The sequence below is a fragment of the Xiphophorus hellerii genome, chromosome 10, assembly GCF_003331165.1.
Source record: "Xiphophorus hellerii strain 12219 chromosome 10, Xiphophorus_hellerii-4.1, whole genome shotgun sequence".
NCBI lineage: Eukaryota > Metazoa > Chordata > Actinopteri > Cyprinodontiformes > Poeciliidae > Xiphophorus > Xiphophorus hellerii.
The window spans coordinates 2,266,722-2,280,610 of NC_045681.1; the positions used below are offsets into that span (position 1 = coordinate 2,266,722).

The 13,889-nt window shown below is 38.7% G+C and overlaps 1 protein-coding gene across 3 annotated transcripts in view; it reads right to left on the minus strand.

The window, feature by feature from the left end:
• ankfn1b (ankyrin repeat and fibronectin type III domain containing 1b) overlaps nucleotides 1–13,889 on the minus strand; it is a 189,134-nt gene that overhangs the window by 78,472 nt on the left and 96,773 nt on the right. Inside the window, exon 1 of one of the 3 annotated variants that reach the window (XM_032575208.1) lies at nucleotides 2,896–3,564. The exons of the other annotated variants lie outside the window; for them this stretch is intronic. The gene's annotated coding sequence lies outside the window, so the exon portion shown is untranslated. Of the gene's footprint in view, nucleotides 1–2,895; nucleotides 3,565–13,889 lie in introns of those variants that run through there. 3 annotated transcript variants of the gene reach the window in all.

The following is a 13,889-nucleotide window of genomic DNA, read 5'->3' on the forward strand; positions in this document are numbered from 1 at the left end:
GTTCATTTTCCAGACACCAAAAAACATTAAGGTATTGCCAATAAAACAGCTGGGTGTTTTCTGGGCTGTGCTTTATGTGACAGACCAACAAAACTTTTTACAAATTAAAACCTTAAAGTCGTTTCAGGTTCAGATTCTGCTACTCTGATTAAATAAAATCCAATAACCAATTAGCTTTAGGAGCTGCAGAAACATTTAGCTAAGATGGGAAAATCTAGCAGTCATGCACCAACCAAATCTGGCCTTAATGAAAGAAAGTCCATCTGTAGTTTGATACAAACCATGTAGAGGACACGGAGAAAGTGAGGTCATGCTGTGGGGATACCTTTCTTCATGGAAGAACACATTTTCTTTCTGTTTTCTTTTTGGTTTTATTGCAATAATTGGTAGAAACTTCAGAGACTTCAAACAGCCAGAAATGCTTCGTTCAAACTGGGCATCAGAGACGACGGTCGGCACTTTCATGTCAGTCACTCTGTGACATTTTGAACAGAAAGATGCTACTCCGGCGTTTTAAGCGCAGCTTTTATGTGAGCGATGAGTTGACATTTTAACCAGCACCTGACTTCTAAGCACATATACAGTCTCTTCATATGGCTTCAGGCTCCTGGCGGGGGGAGGATATGGTAACCTTTTACCCCAGCAGCTCCCCCACCGCCTCCTCAGGTATTACCACGCTCCTCAGAGCGAGGACGGCGGGCGGCCCGGCTTCATTTGACAGAGAAGTCTGCGGGGGGGAAGGACTATTTTAGGAAGCTCTATTAGGCAGAGTTAATGATCAGGATCAAAATTTTAGCAATACTTTAGGATTACACTGTTGGAAGTGCAATTATGAACAAATACATCTTTGTGTCAATGTGAAACATTTCTCAGTTAAATTGGTATTTGTAGCTTTTTTAATTTTCAACATTGATTAGAAAAGTAAAAATAAAAAAACACCTTCGCCCTTAGCAACAATAAAAATATCTGAACACAGACAGGTTTTACTACCAACATATTGCCAAAGTTATTATTTTAAGTTCTTAATATGGTATGAAATATGAACAGTCCAATTTAATGTAGTTACTAATTAGACATTATCTGTAAGGAGAAAGAAATGGAGGATATCCCTAAATAAGATGTCCAGTTTTAATGCCTTTTGCTGTCATTTGATGTTTGTCACTAAAGGAAAAGTCTCTGCTTCAACTCACCAGAATCAAATATTTAGGTAAATACTGGAACTCTATAAAACTTGACTGCATGAGGAGGTAATTCAATCTTTAGTTTCAGGTGGAACATCACTGGCTAGAGGACTGGAGCTGGACACGCCTGCACCAAAAAGGTTTCACTCCTTCCTAAAAGTCGGGTCTTTCCTGCTGTACATCTTACAGGTTAATAATTCAGGACACGAGTATGTTGTTACAGACAATAATGACAATTGTGACTCAATTATCAACATTGTTTTCAGCAATAAAGCGGTTCACTTTCACAAACCAACCGAATCCTTTGATTGGCTGCACCAAGAAAATTACACAAAAACCTCTGAAGACACTGAGCACAACTTTCTTCTTCACAAAATGTAAACTAAAATTATTTTAGCAATTATTTTTGCCTTTGCAAAAAAATAATTTCTCGCGCCATTTCTCCCGCTAGCGCTAGGCTAAAGCATTTGTTTTGGTTGTGTTTACCCAGAATGCCGTGCGCTGTAGTCCACTTCCTGCTTTTGGAGCGTCTGCGGTCCACTTGGCGTTCACATATACATTTGAACCGCACCAGAGTTCACTTCAAATGAACTTGGACTGGCGATTTGTTCGGACTTTCTACGGAACGAACTGAATGAACGCTTAGACTTATTCTGGCTTCATCGGAGCCTATAACAGTTGATCGGCCCAAACAGGAATAAGTAAAAAAAGAAATAGGATGTAACACATTTATAAAGTCCTGCATAGGCCTGTCACAGTGACAAATTTTGCTGGACAATAAATTGTCCCTGAAGTTATTGCGATAAACGATAATGTTGTTTTGAGACCATTTTAAGTGATATAACGGTAATAGCAAAATAACAATGCTAGAGCAATTTCTGAAAGATAAGTAACCTTTAAGTCTAATGAACATTTAACACTGGAACTGGAAGACATTTTATATTTCCAAAATAAATAAACATAACAAATAAAATCAATTTTGAAGTCTTTGTAAACAAAATTGTCCTTCAAAATAAGAGCTGGTTGAGACCAAAACATCAAACTAAAAACTTTTATCATCCAGTTTTTGGAAGAAAGAGAGAAAAAAAAGAGATAAATGATAAATCATACCAATGGAAATAACTGAGATTATTTTAGTTTATCATGCAATTAATTGAGTTACTGATTATTGTGACAGGCCATGGAGCAAAAGGTGATGTCTGCAGTTTCTGAATGCAACATCATCTGTTTTAATCATAGCAAAAAGTGTATCAACTATTATTCACAGTCTTTTTCAGAAACATCTGTCATTCGTACAGTAAATCTGAACTTTCTGGAGTATAAAATGTTTGTTTTACAGAAAAAAGAAATAAGTACACAGCCACATGACCGAGGGGTTAATAATGCACAGGCAATGAATCTTTTAGGCTGGCCCCCAGTGAATCCATTAGATTACAGTTTCACTCTGTGCATGATGGAGGCAGGTGGCTTTACAGTGCGCTCCACCACAAACTTGGCATTCCTCTGCAGCTGTGAAATCACACTGATTGGTAAACTAGAAGCCGTTTTTCTGGGTGAAGCTTCGAAAAGCATTAATCCTCCTCAGCGTGAGGTTGTTCCACACAAAACAAAACGAAACAAAAAAAAAAACACACACACAGGGTTAAACCCGCACAGGACTCCAAAGCACACAACACGGCATTTTCAGGATTCATCAGCCATCCAACAGACATACCTGTTAAATCTAACGCCTCCCCTAAAGTCCTCAGCGCGTCGCTTCAGTCACAACTCCAACTGCTGCTCACCTGTTCAACTTCAACCCCATTCCTCCCTGCCCTGTTTCCCTGCTTTCTGTCCAAAGCTGCCAGTTATACGGAGGTTTTGCGAAAGCTTGGTTGGTGGCTGCAACTGCCACTGACTTGTTGTACTTTAATTGTGGTTGCTAGGCGATAAGCTTCTCCAATTCAGCTCACCGAGTGGAGGGGAAGAAAGAGGAGAGAAGGAAGAGAGGAGGAGGGGAGGAAGCGAGAGAATAGGTGGCGGGGGTGAGGAGGAAATGCTCATTATGGACAGAAACCAGGAGAGAAAGATACAGACAGGAAGAAACAGATTTTAGACATGGAGGACAGAGGAGCCAAAAATGTACTCAAGGAAAAGTAAAAAGTAGCTGCCCAAGATATTACGCAAAAAATGTATTTAGTAAAAAGTCTACTCACGTACTGAGTAACTGATTAAAATATCAATCAATTAATATTTAAAAATGACATCATCAGATGGGCCAAAATATTAACTTAAGTGGAAATTCTGGTATTTCAAGGACCAAAATGACAATAATTCATAAAAGTGACAAAGAAATAAATAAAGTCAGGCAAAATAAATTTTTTCCAATTCAGTTTCTGTAAATAAAAAATTTATGAAAGATGGACAAAAACAGGGGCTGCACAGTGATGCAGTTGGTAGCACTGTTGCCTTGCAGCAAGAAGGTCCTGGGTTCGATTCCCGGCCCGGGGTCTTTCTGCACGGAGTTTGCATGTTCTCCCTGTGCATGCGTGGGTTCTCTCCGGGTACTCTGGCTTCCTCCCACAGTCCAAAAACATGACTGTCAGGTTAATTGGACTCTCTAAATTCTCCCTAGCTGTGAGTGAGTGCATGCTTGTTTGTCCTGTGTGTCTCTGTGTTGCCCTGCGACAGACTGGCGACCTGTCCAGGTGACCCCGCCTCTCGCCCGGAACGTAGCTGGAGAGGCAGCAGCACCTCCTGACCCCATGAGGGACAAGGCTGTTGGAAAATGGATGGAACAAAAGCAGCAGGTGTGCGTCTGAGTCTGGTGAATTTTTGGTTAAAACATGTTTGCTTTTCATTCAGTGGGTAGAAAATCCAGAAATTTTACTCAAGAGTAGAGATACTTCATAATAAAATTACTCAAATAAAATTAAAAAGTACAGTGCAGTGAAAATACTCAGTTAGTGTAGTAAATGTAACTGAGAAAATGTAGCTAGTTACTACCCAACTCTGAAGGAGGAACAGTGGAAGGGAAATTTTCACTTAGGTTTTAGAATTGCTTCATTCCTCTACAGCAGCAACAGTCTGTGGGGATTTTCAGTAATTTAAACAGTTTTAGTTTGTTTCAAAGAAGCCAAATACTCTTGCAATCTTTAAAGTTCATTTTGTCCAAACTCGTCTAAAGTCTTTATTTTCACTAATATACAGTCTTTAAATTATTTCCCCTTTTTTCAAAAACAAACATGCGGAATTTATATTTAGCGTGCAAAAGATAAATAAAACCTTTTCTTACTAATTTGGTCACAGAGGGAAAATAAAATGTAGCTGATTCCATCAAGGCAGGTGAGAAACCGAGGCTGCGTTCACGCTGCAGCCTAAAGTGACCCAATTCAGATTTTTTGTCAAATCAGATTTTTTTGCCGTTGTTGTTCAGATTTCCAAATAAATGCGACCTGTATCTGATCTTCAGGGTGAACGGGGAAACGACCTGACAGTGTCCCGCATGCGCAGTAGAAGGCGCAATAACGTCAGCGTTCTCAGTGTAAACATGGATGCTAACGGTTAGCATAGCTTACACATTTAAAGTTGTTGTCCAACCAGAGCAGCATATTAACAACTTAATCCTCATTATCGTCCGCCATGGTTGCTGTTTTTCTTCCCGCTTGTGCGTTTCAGGATGCAGAAAACTGACATCTGTCGAGTATCAATGACGTTTCGTTTGGAAGAAAGCGACCTGGACGTTTGGTGACATTTGAATCGGATGTGTATCGGTTATCCAAGTGGCCTGTGTTGCATTCGAAAAGAATCCGACCTGTGTTGTTCAGACTATCATGAAAAGATCAGATACAGGTCCCATTAAGGCAAAAAAAATCAGAATTGGGTCACTTCAGGCTGCAGTGTGAACGCAGCCCAAGACTTCAGAACTGAAAAATGTAGCGGACTGAACAGTACAGAGACGATGTGCTAAAAATAAAGCCTCTAACAACTGGAGATGCCGTAAAGCTGCATGCGGGAGATGTGATCTGCACTGACTGCAAGTTGTAAATTATTTCATTAACCTGATTGTAAATAGTTTAAATGGTTATAATGTATTCTTGCCTGCGCTCTGAAGGCTACATGCGCAGCAGAAAAGCTGCTGACGCAACAGGTCGTAAACTGATAATAGATTAGCGCATCCAGAAAAATTAATTTACGTTAAGCTAAGTGCGCTAAAGATTTTCAAAGTTAGTAAAAACGCTAAAGTGCTAAACAAAAAAATTAGATCAGCCATTAGCGCATTAGCAGAAGAGTGGATAGATGTACAAACCTATTTAAGAAGAAACAATTTTATCTGACATGGCGGTTTGATCAGGCTGCAGACAGCAGGAAGGCTAACCAGAGCGCTACATGGTTGCTCTATTTTTCCGGTTGTTTCTTTTTACAAAGAAAGACTATTTTATACTAAAAGTTGAAATGTGGCAAACCAATGCTAAGTCATAATTAGCATGGCTAACTGTTAGCAGCTCTTAGATTAACTTGGATAAATGTGAAGCACAGTAAAGTACAGTCATTTTTTTTCTTGGCGTTTTGAAAATACCTCACCTCATATGGCACACGACGCTGCTGCTACGTCCTGGATGTGTGTCATCATCAAGTGACTGGTTAAAAAGATGATGGAAGAAGACTTAAAGTGCCAGAGGACAAACATTTCTGTAGCAGCAAACGGCCCACGCTGCTCTTTACACCATGAACTGCTTTTCCAGATGAAGTTGACCTTTTCTGGGACCTTTTGGCCTGTGATATCCTGGAGGCAAGCCCTTTTCATCAGAGACCTTGGAAGTGGCTGCAAACCATAAATGGGCAAATCTTATCCTTAGCATGTCACGCCTGTCAAATATTCATTATTTATTTAGCCTAAGTCATGCTTATTTTTGTATAAAGGGGAAAAAATAAGTAATTAAAAAGATATGGAACATGTTAGGTAAGGTCAACAGTTACGCACGAGGAAACGTGACTGTTTCTGTACAGCAGCATCCACGTTTACGGCCACGAGTGAATACATTTTTAAAACATTCATAAAAAAGATTCATAAAAATGCAGCTTTTACTCCAGTATCATAATCTCACATGAAAAAAAAAAGTTTAATAAATTGATGCTTCATATGTTGGTAGCAGCGACATTCCTGCCACTCCTGGATCATGGAGAAGTTTTATATATGAATGCTTCGACCAAATGCCTTCAATCATTGAATCCTGTGTATCATTGAGCTTTAAGGTTTGTAACTGGTAGCAGACGTCTGACACATCATTGAGTTGTATGCAAAAGCTGAATGGCCTCCTTTAAGCGTACGGAGAAACAATCAGCTGATGATCCTGATTTATAAATCTCTTCTCGGCTTGGCTCCAGCATACTTTAGCTCTCCCTTACTGTTACTTCCCATTCTTTACGCTCTAATAACATTTTTCTTTTGCATGTTCCACGTGTTCGAACTGAGAAGGGGAAGCCAGCATTCGGTGTGAAGCTCCTACAGCCTGGAATCAGCTCCAGTCTGAACTCAAGATGTCAGAACTGATCTCACTGGATTTATTTTGAGCGGTTCTTAAAAACAGGCAGAGATTCTATTAAACAGTGTCACTGCTTTTAAATTGTTTTCTATTGTTTTACACTTGTGCATATGTATTAATTAGTTTTATTTTGTAACCAGGTTGCTGTGTATTGCAGACTTCTGCCCAGGTCCCTCTTGAAAATGAGATCTAGATCTTAACGGGGTTTACCTGCTTAAATAAAGGAAATTTTAAAAAAATGTTACATTAATCCAGGTGTTTAGGACATTGGAAAGAATTATTTTGCCTACACTACAAAAACACATCATCTTGTAAAGTAATTTTGGTTTAGTTCCGAGTGCAAATACCTTTTCATACTTGACATAATGCAACCTAAAAGTAACATTTCGGCAAGACAGAGACTTATTTTAAGTAAATAATTCCTTAATATTAATGAAAAAGTACTATTGGCAGATTATTTCATTTATAGCAAAACATTTTCCCACATTATAAGTTAATTTATCTGCGACTGGAGCTAGAACTCTTTCATCAATATTAAGGAATTATTTACTTAAAACAAGCCTGTATGTCATGCTGAAAGTTACTTTTAAATTATTGTGTCTTATTTCAAGTTTATTAATATATTTGCACTAGAAACTAGACCCAAATGACAAGGTAGGATTTTGTGTTTTTGCAGTGTAAATATGCTAATATACAGTGACAATAGTACATGTGGGACTAGCAGTATAAATACCAAATATGTTAAAACCAATGAAAAACTGAAAATAAAAAATTAAATACAGCGCCAAAGTGTTGCACATACCAAAATAAAAATAAATAAAAAACAAATAAAACTCAGATGTCAAAGGAACATTGAAAGAGTTATAATAAAACTTTTCAGATTTGTTTTATCAATCATCAGATATGATTTTAACAATAATATGAATGATGGATGGATAGGTGGCCACAGTTTGGCCAGTTTTAAAAAAAGTACCAAAGAAAACTGGAAAACAGCTGAAACACTGAGTTCCTTTAAATCAGGGCTAAAAATATCAAAATATCTACAATAACTTTTTAAAGAGTCTGAATTAATATAAGTTACAACAACAATTAATATTCCTTTGATATTAATGAAATACTTTTGAATTGAATTGTCTTTGATTCATAATAAGTGGAACACTGATCAATGTATTTGGTGTATATTTGCTTGATTTTGCTGTTTATTATGTGTGTTGTAATTTGTTTCTGTATTATGTTTTTATAGTGTAAAGCACTTTGAACTGCCTTGTTGCTGAAATCTGCCATACAAATAAACTTAACTTCAATTGGATGATGTCAGGAGGAAATTTTATTTAAGACTTTATTTAAGGGTGTGAATGGAAAAAAGCACACCACACTTTTCAGACTTTTATTTGGAAAAAAACATGAATCCACTTCTCAACTGAGATTTAGGCTGTGCTGGTGAATTGCAGGAAATTTCAATAAAATACACTGAAGTATAAGACAAAAAAATGAAAAAATGAATGGTGATAAACACTTCAGCAAGGCGCTGTAGTTTTAAGCTTCACTGTGGTTTAAGAGACAAATAATTTAAATAACTCCCACATTTCTAAGGCAATAAACATAAAAAGAGGGAAAGAAAAGCTAATTACAAGGAACAAAGGCATCAGACAGCCAGCTACACAGACTTATGACTTCATTAACAGCAGACCAAATTAAAAAAGTATTTCTACTGGAAGGAAAATTACAAAATTACAGGGAAGCTAGTTAGCAGGTACACATGCAGGTACACAATCGCGGAAACACACACACTATCTGTGGGGCCGCAAGTGTGAGACTCCTGCCTTGATATGTACTGAAGCTTTTAGTGTATTCCTCTAAAAGCAACGCAGCCTGTGCTGCGTTTCACACACAACATCAGCAGAGCGGAGTGATAATAGAGAGACCGGGTTGGTTCTCCCCCTTCTGCCTCCACGTCTCCACTTTTACAATTTCATTATTTGAATAGGATTCCCCTCCCAAGTCTCGTGGTCTCGGGACCAAAACACGGCTCATAAATCAACACAGCGGAGACTCTGGATATTTACCCATAAATCACTGCGGCAGAGCGGAGCCACCTACAATCAGGCTAATGGGCCTGGAAGACGTGCTGTCATCCAAGCCATGATGTCACTGAGCCTGAGCCTGTGGGTGTTGATGTTGGTGGTTGGTCTCTGGTTCGGAGTCAGTCTGTGTGTGTGTGTGTGTGTGCGTGTGGGGGTGGGCGGGGGTGTGTGTGTGCACGCCTGCATATGTGACTGCGGGTCTCTAGCTATGTGCATGTGGGCAGTTTGAGGGGGGTGTCTGGGTGTGTAGTGGTAGGTCTACAGTTCTTCTTGTGTAAGTGTCTGTGGTGAGTGTGTGTGTTGCACGTGGGAGGTAGGTTATCTGTTTATTCGGGTCTACCTGCAGGGGTGGCCGGCGTGCGGCGCGGGCCTCCTCTGTCAGTAGATACTTACATCATGTCTCACAGTTTGCGCTATAGCCACCTATTCACATTTGCACACTTCAGTTGCACATCTTTGCTCTAGACTTCACACACTCACCGACGCGCAGATGCATGCACTCCCATGCATATATTTGCTTTTGTGGTTATTGCTGGCTTACAATGGGTGTGGGATTCCATGGAGAGAATCTAAACAAGTCGAGCGGTTAGCACGGGTCTGCCACGTTTCCACACAGCGTTGCTCATCCACATACATAAAGGCGGCGGAGGGGGGGGGGCAGACTTTGTGAAACGGGACACCCATTTATTCTCTCCCCCACAGATAATTGCCCATTAGATGTTGGAAGAGTGCTGGATTGAGAAATAACTCAGCGCTGACGCTAAATGACACTTGTAATAATAAAAGAGTCACATTGTAAAACGGGCCTGGAATCCCTTAAAGGCGGGCTGGCTTTTTTTTTTTCTGCTATCATCCCGCCAAACGCTTGGATTATCAACAAAGAAAATATTGCGGGAGCTCTGCCGCCTGTGTCTCTGCTTGAGCTGTGCTTTGAACACACAAATCGATGACAACACAGGAAAAATCGACAAAGGAGGGAAATTAAAATTTAAAATTAAAATCAAACCTAAAGAAGAAGCAGGAACACTGCAAAAACAACCAAGTATGTTGGGTCTAGTTTCTAATGCAGATACCTTAATACACTAGAGATAAAACAACACAAAGAAGTAACTTTTCAACAGGATATAGGAGCTGGTTTTCAGTCAATTTATAAATATTGATCTAAAGTGCTGGTTCCACTGGCAGATTTTCCTTATTTTGTAAGTGAAATAATCTGCCAGTGGAACTTTTGCTATAACTTGTTGAAAAGTTACCTGTAAGTTAGTTTTTTCTGTAACACTTTATTTGAAGGGGTGTGCAGAAGACTAAATGCAACTTTGCTTCAGAAGCATAATTATTTGACAAATAATGCAAAGTTGACACTTTCAATGCACTTTAATGCAACTTTTAAAGCAACTTTAAATTAAAAGTCATTATTTAATGAATGACACTTCAGGACAACATTATGAAAACGTCCTCATGTTCATCACAGTTGCTATGTCATGTCAGTCTTTTGCGTTCCCCTTCAAATAAAATCTTTCTTCTCCAAAGTGTACAAAGATATTTGCACTTGAAACTAGATAAAATATACTTGTTAAGATTTTGTGTTTTTGCAGTGAAAATCTGAAATATTTTGCAAGAGCTTTGAGCAGGATGAGTATTTGAGGTGAGTCACTAACGCCTGCACTGCATCGACTTCTGATGCCACATGTGACGTTCACCATTTGCTTATAGACAGCGGTGACGGCAGCCTTCGCCTGCGATGAACCAAAGCGCACGGTTTTGTTGTCAGCCCTGCAGATTCTCTGGAAATTGATGTGCCTGTGTCACTTCGCTTCCATTTACTGTCATCTGCCATACTCTGTTTGGTTTGTTTGTGTCACAACGGATGACAAACGATCTGCGGCTCATGACTCATTCACAAATCCAAATGCCTCCTGCCTACGCCGCTCAGCGTACCACACGATACTAAAACGGAGCCGGCAGCGCGCGGTGAGTCAGTGTGGACGATGACGATGGGAATAATTATCGTTACAGTTCAGCTCAGGTAAAGCACAGATCCTGTGATGCACACAGATGGCTTTCATTGGATCCAATGGAAAGAGATGAAACATTAGAGACAAATGAACTTATGACCAGAATCTTAGAGCTTGACCGTCAGTGACTAGTGATTGGTCGGTTATGAATTCAAATGCACCAAGGTTGCACTAAGAATAAAAAATCCAAAATTATAAATGTATTTTTAATAAAGCCAGAGGAATCACTGAAATATAAGATATATCTTTTCTACATCATGATGTCTACAGTTCATTCACGCTGAGAGACGGTGAGAGAGAGCAAAACTAAATGTATTACAGCAATGTTGCACTTGGACTAGTTTCTAGTACAATCAATCAATCAATCAAATTTTATTTGTATAGCACATTTCAGCAGCAAGGCATTTCAAAGTGCTTCAAGTGCAATACATATTTATACACTTGGAATAAGACAAGCAAACTTAAAAGTAACTTTTCAGCAAGATACAGAGGCTTATTTTAAATAAATAATACCTTAATGGTGAAAAAGTACTAGATGGTTTCTAGTACATGTTTTTCCCATGTTCCCTGTAACATGGGAAAAATGATCTTTTGCAAGTGAAATAGTCTGCCAGTGGAACTAGAACTGGGTTGCTAGGTAACGGACCGGGCTTGGATGGGGTTGCTAGGTAACAGTGTCAGAGGAACTAGGAGTTAGTTACTTAAAACAAGCCTCCATATCTTGCTACAAAGTTACAGTTAAGTTAGTTTAGTCTTATTTTTCACTAGAAATGAGACCAAACATACTTGGCAGGATTTTGAGTTTTTGTAGTTCAGAGCCCAGTTTTTATGCTTTTGAGCTTTTTGTCCACTCTGGGACATGATGGAGTTCAGGTGAGGCGTTCCTGCTCCTCTGAATCAGCTGCGATGCTACAGGTATCCAATCAAGACGCCTTCAGAAAGTCTGGAGGTTTTCAGACCAAGAGGGAGAAGAAGAGCTCCAAGAAACTCCAGTTTTCCTGATGCCTGAAAGTTTATCCAACTGGAAAGTTTGAGCAGAGAGATGACTGGGTTTACTGGTGAACCTCTGCAGCAACATCAATCATATGTATAGATGGATGGTCAATAATTGGAGAGATAATGGATAAACAGATGGATGGATAATCTAATGGATGGATGGATGGATGGATGGATGGATGGATGTGCAGTTTTCATACGGTTTCATTTCTGAGCATCTTGTATTAAATTTACTCGTCATAAAAACTATTAGACAGGAAATGATTGTAAATTATTGAGGGAATTTTAAACTGTAATTCAATAACTTCAAACAGGAAAATCTACCTAAATTTTACAGATTTTAGAAATGAACTTTGATTTCTGTTCTTTTATTAAGCTTCCAGGTCACTTCCGGTAATCCACGTTTTCTCATTAGCTTTGCATTGGGAATTTCTTTTTCACATTTTCACTTAGCAACAGTTTCCAAACAGCAAACAGCCTTTCTGCCTGCCAGGATGTAAAGAAGGAACAACCACTCAAAATTACAAAGCTAACTGCTAAACTCTTTGAAAAACATGGATGCTAATTAAGCCAATAATCAAAACATAACTGGGAATTAAGCAAATTCTGATATGCATCAAAAACAGAAAAAAAAAAACTTTCTAACTTTTTCTAGGCCTAAATGTCCACAGATTATGCGTGCGCGCACATTTAGATTCCCTCCACCTCCGCATGCCGATGGCGGCGGCTCTATTTATTTTCCCTCATTAGTTTTAAATGGGCCATCCAGACGTTACCGTGGCCCCTGCTTTTAATCAGCCCAGCGAGCCGAGCCCAGAGCCCAGTCCGTCCTCTTTGATGTCTCTCGTCAGTCCAGTAAAACCAGCCCACGCTGCAGCAACATGACTGGCAAAATATAACATAAACCACTTTCAGATATCTTTTTAATTGCTGATTAAAATTGCGCAGATACCTTAATAACGACCGCAGCGTGTGTTTACGTCTGCCACAAAGTATGTAAACATCAGCCATGCTTAAGATGGAAATGGATAAATGATGGCGGACGAAGTGGAGCTGGGACGCATTTCCTGTTTTATCCTCCAACGTTCGAGGTGAAATGTTAACAAAACGTCTTTAGCTAACAGTTTATAGGATGATAAAAGAGGTATAAAAAAAAATCACCAGAGCTCAATGTGTAGGAAAAGGGCATCAACTTGGAGTCATCACGTCTCCATAGCAACCAAACATCTCCATGCCAACCAGGACATCCAAGAAATTACTCAAGAGTAAAAAAGTATTTGGTAAAACGTCTACTCAAGTACTGAGTAACTGGTCAAATTATCAATCATTTAATATTCAAAAATTATGTCATGAGACAGAGCAAAATGTTAATTTAAGTGGAAATTTTGGTATTTTAAGGACAGAAATTACAATAATTAATATAAGCAAAAAAAATGGGCAAAAAAACATTTTTCCAAATCAGTTTCTTTCAATAAAAATTTTCTGAAACTTTAACAGAAACTTTAGGCATCACAATAAAAGTCAGAAGTACAGTGTCGTAAAAATACTTTTAAAATTTTATAGAAAGTTCTCACTTTTGTTTCTGAGTTTAAGCGAAATACACTTTCTAAACCAACAAAATAGAAAGAATTCAAACAAATATGTTAGAAACCTGCACACTTGTCCTGTAATAAAGAAAAGGTCAGTTTTTAAAATCTAAAAAAAAAAAGAATTCTAATTGGTTTTATAAAAATATTCCATGATTAAGTCACAAAAAATACTGGGTTTTTTTGTGACTAATAAAAGTATTTTGCATTTTTAATTGGAAAGTAATACGGCCCCTAAGTGTGTTTATCTTGGTGATTTTGGTGCAAAAAGTTTGGACACCCTGTTCTGGGTATTTCAGCTTCCCAATATGCATTTTTTTCCTTTAGGATATTTTAGATATGCTCAGCAAAACAAGAATAAATCCCAAAATTTGGAGTTACGTTCCACAAAAAAATAAATCTGTGGAAACTGAGTGGCGGACAGGCGGTGACCTGCTGTCCTTTTCACTGAGGACATACAGTATCCGTGTCTGATACGTCTGTTACAGTAAGAACTGTTGCT